Consider the following 9143-nt stretch of genomic DNA (forward strand, 5'->3'; position numbering starts at 1 on the left):
TAAAAAAAAAAAAACTAACATTTTGCTGAGATATAAAAGAAAACTTAGGAAAATGGAAACTATTTTCCTGGCAAGAAGACTGACTATTTTAAAAGAAGTCTTAATTGAATTTCTTTTCTTTACTTTTTTTTTTTTGAGATGGAGTCTTGCCCTGTCGCCCAGGCTGGAGTGCTCGGCTCACTGCAACCTCCACCTCCCGGGTTCAAGTGATTCTCCTGCCTCAGCCTCCTGAGTAGCTGGGATTACAGACGCACGCCACCATGCCCAGCTAATTTTTGTATTTTTAGTAGAGATGGGGTTTCACCGTGTTGGCCAGGCTGGTCTTGAACTCTTCTCCTCGTGATTCGCCCACCTTGGCCTCCCAAAGTCCTGGGATTACAGGCGTGAGACACTATGCCCGGCCATCTTAATTGAATTTCTGATGAAAATCTCAATGGGATTTAAAAAAAAGAAATTGATGAAATCATTGTAAAGGTCATCTGGAAACAATTGTTATGAAGTAGGTGAAAATGAAGAGTAATTATTGGGGACTTGCTGTATTCAATTTTTCAATATAAAATGAAGTTATAATGATGAAAACAGCAAATATTGGTGAATTTGCAGGCAGGACAAAGTTACAGACATTTCCTAGAAGAATAGCAAATGGCAAAACATGAGGAAAAAAGCTCAACTTCATTGGTAATTTTGCAAATTAAATTACTGAAATTTTTATTGAGGGGCCTAAGAAGTTAGCAAAGATTTCAAAAATAAAAAAAGTTAATGCAAATACTATTAATAATTGACAAGTCTTTCAGATAAAGCAATTTAACAATAAGTATCAAGGATATTTAACAAGTTCTTTAACTATAAGCCTTTAAATTCCACCTTCTAGACTCTACCTAAGAAAGTAATTGCATGTAAAGATTCTTATAAAATGATGCATACTGCACATTGATAGCAAAACGCTGGAAATAACCTAATTGCCCAAAAGAGAAAGATGAATAAACAAAATATGGTATAACCATAAAACAGAATAATATTCTGAACCTGAAAATATTGAGTAGAAAAATTAGGATACCCAACTGATATGGTTTGGCTCTGTGTCCCCACCCAAATCTCATGTTGAATTGTGTTTCTGAGTGTTGGAGATGGAGCCTGGTGTTTGGATCATGGGGGTGTTTTCTAATGGTTTAGCACCATCCCCCTAGTGCTGTCTCATGAGTGAGTTCTCATAAGATCTGGTTATTTAAAAGTGTATAGCATTTCCCCCTTCTCCCTGTCTCTCCTGCCGTCATGTGAAAACATGCTTGCTTCCCGAACTTCACCATTTCGCCATGATTGTAAGTTTCCTGAGGTCTCCCCAGCCATGCGTCCTGTACAGCCTGTGGAACTCTGAGTCAGTTAAACCTCTTTTCTTTATAAATTGAGAAACCTTGTCTCTACTAAAAATACAAAATTAGCCGGGCGTGGTGTCATATGCCTGTAATCCCTGCTACTTGGGAGGCTGAGGCAGGAGAATTGCTTGAACCCGGGAGGTGGAGGTTGCGGTGAGCCAATATCATGCCATTGCACTCCAACCTGGGCAACAAGAGCAAGACTCCATGTCAAAAAAAAAAAAAATTACCCAGCCTCAAGTAGTTCTTTATAGCAGTGTGAGAATGGACTAATATACCTACTGTACATAAAACATTATCTAGACTATGTTAAAAATGGAAAGAAATATCCCAAAGGAAAAACAGTTTCTAACTTTGTGTGGTAAGATTTTGATGATTTTAGTTACCTATGTATGTTATCTGAATTTTAAAAAATTCTGTAATTATGTGAATGGCTTCTATAATAAAAAAATTAAGTAATGAAAATAGAATAATATGAATGGAATTTAATAAAATGAAGTGATATTACATTTTTTTGGAATTTTTGGTGGACTTTTGAAGTCAGATGACTAGTGAAAACTGGAATTTCCTTACCAAAGTTGTTGTAGTCTGTAATAGTTGTCATAAAAATTTGAAATTTTGATACTTAGTGAAAGCTGTTTAGAATTAGTAAATTTTTATACAAATGCAAGAACCAGGTTTTTTTGTTTTTGTTCTTTGAGTCAGAGTCTTGCTCTGTCTCCCAGGCTGGAGTGCAGTGGCACGATCTCGGCTCACTGCAACCTCTGCCTCCCAGGTTCAAGCAGTTCTCGAACCTCAGCCTCCTGAGTAGCTGGGATTACAGGCACCTGCCACAACACCCAGCTAATTTTTGTATTGTTTGTAGAGATGGGGTTTCACCATGTTGGCCAGGCTGGTCTTGAACTCTTGACCTCAAGTGATCCACCTGCTTCAGCCTCCCAAAGTGCTAGGATTACAGGAATGAGCCACCACAGCCGGCTGGTTTATATATATATATATATACACACACACACACACACACACACACACACACACACACATGTATATGTTGTAAAGCACATGGATAGTGGAATAGACCAAGGTTTCCCTAGGCATCTACATAGCTAATTTCCTCGTCTCATGCATCAGCTAGTAAACACCATACCTCCAGCCCCTAGCCTCCAGCATGAGTCAGCACTGTGGGAATTGAGTGGGCCTTTGGCTCTTCTCGGGTCTGAGGGCAACATTTTAGAAAAAAAGATTAGCCACATTAGAATGTCTGCTTTTTAGACACTGGAAACCTGGCAAGTACCTTCCTTCCACCCTGCTCAAACAAATACCACAACATTTGCCTTTTCTAGACATAACATCATCTTTCTGGGATATGGTGTGGAGGGGTGATATGTGGCTTCCTTACCTGTCAGAACCTTCCATTTTAGTCAATGACAAAGAATGAACAAGGTCAGAGTAAAAAGAAGGGATTTTGACTGGATCATCGGCACTCGATCATATTTCCTTCTGTGCAGAGATAACCAATTGCCTTACCCTCTATGACATAATAGGAAAATGTCACTTACATGAAATCTTATGTCTTACTTTTCAAGCAGACATACATTCTGCTGTTATAAATTATTTAAACAGCTGCTGAGAAATTCTACGTTTGCAGCATTTGCCAAGAGTTTACTTTGACCTTGAACTTGATATGCAGCTGTTGTCACAGTGATTTCCCAGGTGACCAGAAGCATCTGGTGTTTCTATGAGCCCAGACTCAGCACCAGATTTGACAGTCTGCCATTTTGCTGTTGTTTTGACATTTGAGTACCACAAAGTGTCAGAGCAGTCGTGTGGAAAGGCAGAAGGAGATGAAAGGTTTTTGATGGGCACGACATACATGAAATGCTGATGAGTCTGTGAGAGGGATGTTTAAGGATGCCCTGGGTCAACTCACATGAAAGAGATTAGCTGCCTCCTTGTTCAGCCAGACACGAGATGATCATGGCTTGGTTAGGTTTATGTGAATACAGGGACTTCCTTGGAGGCAGGTATGGGAAGGAACATCTACCATTTGATAAGCTGTCACAGGCCTGTGGGGAGTTTCCAATGAGAATAGGAATTTCAGAGCCCCCTTGACTGGCATGTGCGCCAACAATTTGAACCGATGTAATGGACAGGGTGAAGATCCCAGGTCCTAACTTCTGCTCTGTCATTAACTCATTATTAAATCTTAATTATAAAATATAGACATTGCAAAAATTATAAATAAATGTCTCATAGAGAGAGTCAGGTAAAATAAATAACTAGAGATGCTGAGGTTGGCAACTACTCAGCTCCAACCATTTGGTGCCATAAAGGATTGTAATTGCAGTGTTTCCAATTCTTTCAACTGTCAAACTCAAGTAACATCAGAGAGAGTGGCTCTCAAAATAAATGAGTTTGTTCCGGAATAAGCAGGGGATCATAATTTAGGATATGCATGCTATGGTGGATCATAAGCATATCCAAGGAGTTTAGGATAAGGGGAAATTTTTAAAGGCAAAGAGCAGAAGTTCACACAAGCTGTCCTGAAACTAACTTCATTGGTCACAGAGGCTCACTACAGGAGCTGTTGATTACTCACTGGCAATGCCGATCATTGTTGGAAAGACGTCTTCATTGAAGCATCATCTTATCTAGAATTTTTTGTGGTGTCAGAGAGTTCTTGAAATAGTTCTTATGATAGGCATATGTGAATAAGGACCTTCAGAGAGTCTTTAAAATAGTTCTAATCTCAAACATACATGCATGAGGTCCCCTCCCTCATGACCTCTTGGCTCTGCTTTGGTTTGGGTCTGACGTAAGTGACTCCATCTTGGCTTCAGCAGCTTTCACAAGGCTTTCCAAAAGAAACCAGGAATTCAGATTTTATATGAGATATCCACTTCTTATAAGTTTTTTTTTGGTGTATTTTTAACTGATATATCAGAGTTGTACATACTTTGGGGGTACATGTGATATTTTGATACACATATACAATGTATAATGAGCAAATCAGGTTAATTGGGATATCTATCACCTCCGACATCTTTTCTTTGCGTTGGGAATATTACAGTTCTTCTGTTCTAACTATTTTGAAATATACAATAAATTACTAACTATAATATCAAACACTAGAATGTATTCCTTCTATCAAACTGTATTTTTGTACCCATTAACCAACTTCTCTCTATACTTTCCTTTCACCTTCCCTCTTCAGCCTCTGCCTCTTCAGCCTCTGGTTACCATCACTGTACTCTTTACTTTCATGAGATCCAGTTTTTTAGCTCCTGCATATAAATGAGAACAGGTGCTCCTTGTTTTTCCGAGCCTGGCTAATTTCACTTAACATAATGACTTCCAGCTCTATCCATTCTGCAGCAAATGACGGGACTTTTTAAAAAAAATACATTTGTCTGTGGATAGGCATTTAGGTTGATTCCGTATTTTGGCTGTTGTGAATAGTGCTGCAGTAAACACGGGAGTGCAGATCTCTCCTCAATATAACAATCACCTTTCTTCTTTTTTTTTTTTTGAGATGGAATCTCGCTCTGTCACCCAGGCTGGAGTGCAGTGGTGCGATCTCGGCTCACTGCAAGCTCCGCCTCCCGGGTTCACGCCATTCTCCTGCCTCAGCCTCGCGAGTAGCTGGGACTACAGGCGCCCGCCACCACGCCTGGCTAGTTTTTTGTATTTTTGGTAGAGACGGGGTTTCACCGTGTTAGCTAGGATGGTCTCGATCTCCTGATCTCGTGATCTGCCCACCTCGGCCTCCCAAAGTGCTGGGATTACAGGCGTGAGCTACCGCGCCCGGCCCAACAATCACCTTTCTTTTAGATATATACCCAGCAGTGGAATTGCTGGGTTGTATGGTAGTTTTATTTTTACATTTGTTTGTTTGTTTATTTATTTATTTTTGAGACAGTTTTGCTCGTTTCCCAGGCTGGCGTGCAGTGGCGCCATCTCGGCTCACTGCAACCTCCACCTCCTGGGTTCAAGCAATTTTCCTGCCTCAGCCTCCCTAGTAGCTGGGATTACAGTCCTGTGCCACCATGCCTGGCTAATTTTTTGTATTTTTAGTATGGATGCAGTTTCATCATGGTAGCCAGGCTGGTCTTGAACTCCTGACCTCAGATAATCCATCTGCCTCAGCCTCCCAAAGTGCTGGGATTACAGGTGTGAGCCACCACACCCAGCTGGTAGTTCTATTTTTAGTGTTTTGAGAAACCTCTATACTGTTTTCCATCATGGCTCTACTACTTTACATTTCCACCAGCAGTGTACCAGTGTTCCCCTTTCTCTGCATCCTTGCTAGCATTTTTTTTTTTTTAATAGCCATTCTAAGTGGGGTGAGATAGTATCTCATTGTGGTTAATTCGCATTTCCCTTGTATACCTGCTGGCCATTTGTATGTCATCTTTTGGGAAATGTCTATTCAGGTATTTTGACCATTTTAAAATTAGATTATTTATTTATTTGCTACTGAGGTGTTTGCTCTCCTTATATATGCTGGTTATTAATCTCTTGTTGGATGGATAATTTGCAAATATTTTTCCCATTCTGTAGGTTGTCTCTTCATTTTTAGCTTGATGTAATCCCATTTGTCTATTTTGGCTTTTGTCGTCTGTGCTTTTGAGGTCTTGCCCAGAAAACTTTGCCCAAATCACTCTTCTGGAGTGTTTCCCAGTGTTTTCTTCTAGTCATTTCATGGTTTCAGGTCTTACATTTAAGTCTTTAATCCATTTTAATTTGATTTTGTTTATGGTAAAAGATGGGGATGTAGTTTTATTCTTCTGCATATGGTTATCCAGTTTTCCCAGCGTCATTTATTGTAGAGTCTGTCTTTTCCCCAGTGCATGTTCCTGGTACCTTTGTTGAAAATGAGTTGTCTCTAAGTGTGTGAATTTATTTCTCAAATTTCCTTGCTGTTCCATTGGTCTATGTGTCTGTTTTTATGCCACATGCTGTTTTGTCTACTATAGCCTTGTAGTATATGAGATCAGGTAGTGTGATGCCTCCAGTTTTGTTCTTTTTGCTCAAGATTGCTTTAGCTATTCTAGGTCTTCTGTAGTTTTACACAAATTTTGCAATTGTTTTTCTTATTTCAGTGGGGAATGTCATTGGTATTTTGATAGGGATTGCATTGAATCTGTAGATTGCTTTGGGTAGCATGGACATTTTAACAATATTGATTCTTCCAACCAGTGGACATGGAGTATCTTTCCATTTCTTTGTGTCCATTTCAATTTTGTTCATCAGTGTTTTATAGTTTTCGTTGTAGAGATATTTCACTTTTTTGGTTAAATTGATTCCTAGGTATTTTATTTTCTTTGTAGCTATTGGGTTTATTGCTTTTTCAGATTGATTACTATTGGCATATATAAATGCTACTGAATTTTGTATGTTGATTTTATATCCTGCAATTTTACTGAATTTGTTCTCAGTTGTAAGAGTTTTTTTGGTAGAGCCATTAGGATTTTGAAACATAAGATCATGTCATCTGCAAACAAAGATAATTTGACTTTTCCTTGCCAACTTAGATGCCTTTTAAAAAAAACTTCTCTTGCCTAATAGCTCTTGTTAGGACTTTAATACTGTTTTGAATAAAAGATAAAAGTGGTGAAAGAAGTCATCGTTGTCTTGTTCCAGATTTTAGTAGAACAAGTTTTCAATTCTTAAAAATCAGGTTTTCAATTTTTCCCCATTCAGTATGTTAGCTGTGGGTTTGTCATACATGGCTTTCATCATGTTGAGGTATGCTCCTTATATACCCAATTTGTTGAGGGTTTTTGTCGTGAAAGGATGTTGAATTTTATTGAACACTTTTTCAGCATCTATTGAAAAGATCATGTGGGTTTTGTCCTTGAATCTGTTGATGTGATGTATTATGTTTATTGATTTGCCTATGTTGAACCATCCTTGCATCTCTGGGATGAATCTCACTTAATCATGGTAAATGATCTTTTTAGTGTTGATATATTTTGTGTATCTGTCCCTGTACAAATCTTATGTTGAATTGTAATCCCTAATGCTAAAGATGGGGCCTGGTGGGAGGTGTTTGGGTCATGGGGGTGGATTCCTCACAGTTTGATACTGTCTTTGCAGTAGTGAGTTCTTGTGAGATTTGGTCAGTTAAAGGTTTGTGGCATCTCCTCCACCACTTTCTCTCTCCCATTGCTCCTGTTCCCGCCATGTGAGATGCCTGCTTCCACATCACCTTCTGCCTTGAGTTAAAGCTCCCTGAGGCCTCCTCAGGAGCTCAGCAGATGCCAGCACCATGTTTGCGCAGCCTGTAGAACTGTCAGTCAATTAAATATCTTTTATTTATAAATCGCTTAGCCTCTGATATTTCTTTATAGCAGTGCAGGAATGGCACAAAAGTGTTGTTGAATTCTATTTGGTAGTATTTCATTTAGGATTTTTGCATCTATGTTCATCAAGGATATTGGTCTGTAGTTTTCTCTTTTTTTTGGTCTTTGCTTGGTTTTGGTATAAGGGTAATGCTGGCCTCATAGAATGAATTTGGAAGTACTCCTACCTCTTTGATATTTGGAAATCATTTGAGTAGAATTGGTATTAGTTCTTGTGTAAGTGTTTGGTAGAATTCAACAGTGAATCCATCAGGTCTTTTCTTTGAGATTCTTTATTACTGCTTCCCTTTACTTGTTATTGTTATTACTGCTTCCCTTTACTTGCTGTTGTTATGTTTAGGTTTTCAGTTTCTTCATGGTTCAATCTTGGTAGGTTGTATTTTTCTAGAAATGTATCTACTTCCTGTAGGTTTTCCAATTTGTTGGAGCATAGTTGCTCATAGTATTTCTAATGATTCTTTGTACTTCTGTGGTATCAGTTGTAATGTTTCCTTTTTCATCTCTGATTTGTAAAATGTGAGGGCTTCTTTTTTCCTTGGTGTAGCTTAAGGTTTGTTGATTTTGTTTAGGACTGTTAGAACTCAGAAAGCTTATCACTCACAAGCTTCAGAAAGATTTACTTAAGGATATATTGTAGCAAGTGAAAATTGAATCAGAGAAAGCATAAGGCCTAAGATATAAGAAACTGATAGGCAAATAAGCCTGTAAAAGGTATAATTATCTTATTAATGTTTGATATATAATATAGAAGAAAATTTATAGTAACTTTTCTGGACCTATAGTTCCATAGCTTATAATATAAAATATTGTTGAAATAGTAAGGTGATAAAGTTCTTTTATTCTCTATGGAAATATATAGATATTGATTCATTTAATATAATTATAGAAGAATACAGATTTAGATAGGTCTGTTAAAATGTAAAGGATAGTACTAGAAAAGAGATAGAATGCATGTCTTCTGAACCACTAGAGATAAAAACTGATACCACCACAAAATACTTGCTGATAAATAGAAAATATAAAATAACCAAAAAGGAATAGATCTAAACATATAAACATTACCCTTATTATGAATGGATTAGTTTCATAGAGGTACTTGGATTGGGGTTTTTTTGGTGGGATACTATAATTTAGCTAAATGTTGGCTACAGTAGAAGCATTAGCACACACAAAATGACAATGAAAGAAAAGGGGCGGAGCAAGATGGCCGAATAGGAACAGCTCCAGTCTCCAACTCCCAGTGCGAGCGACACAGAAGACCGGTGATTTCTGCATTTTCAACTGAGGTACTGGGGTCATCTCACTAGGGAGTGCCGGACAATCGGTGCTGGTCAGCTGCTGCAGCCTGACCAGCGAGAGCTGAAGCAGGGCGAGGCATCGCCTCACCTGGAAGCGCAAGGGGGAAGGG

The sequence above is a fragment of the Rhinopithecus bieti genome, unplaced genomic scaffold (genome assembly GCF_001698545.2).
Source record: "Rhinopithecus bieti isolate Rb0 unplaced genomic scaffold, ASM169854v2 scaffold_33374, whole genome shotgun sequence".
Lineage (NCBI taxonomy): Eukaryota > Metazoa > Chordata > Mammalia > Primates > Cercopithecidae > Rhinopithecus > Rhinopithecus bieti.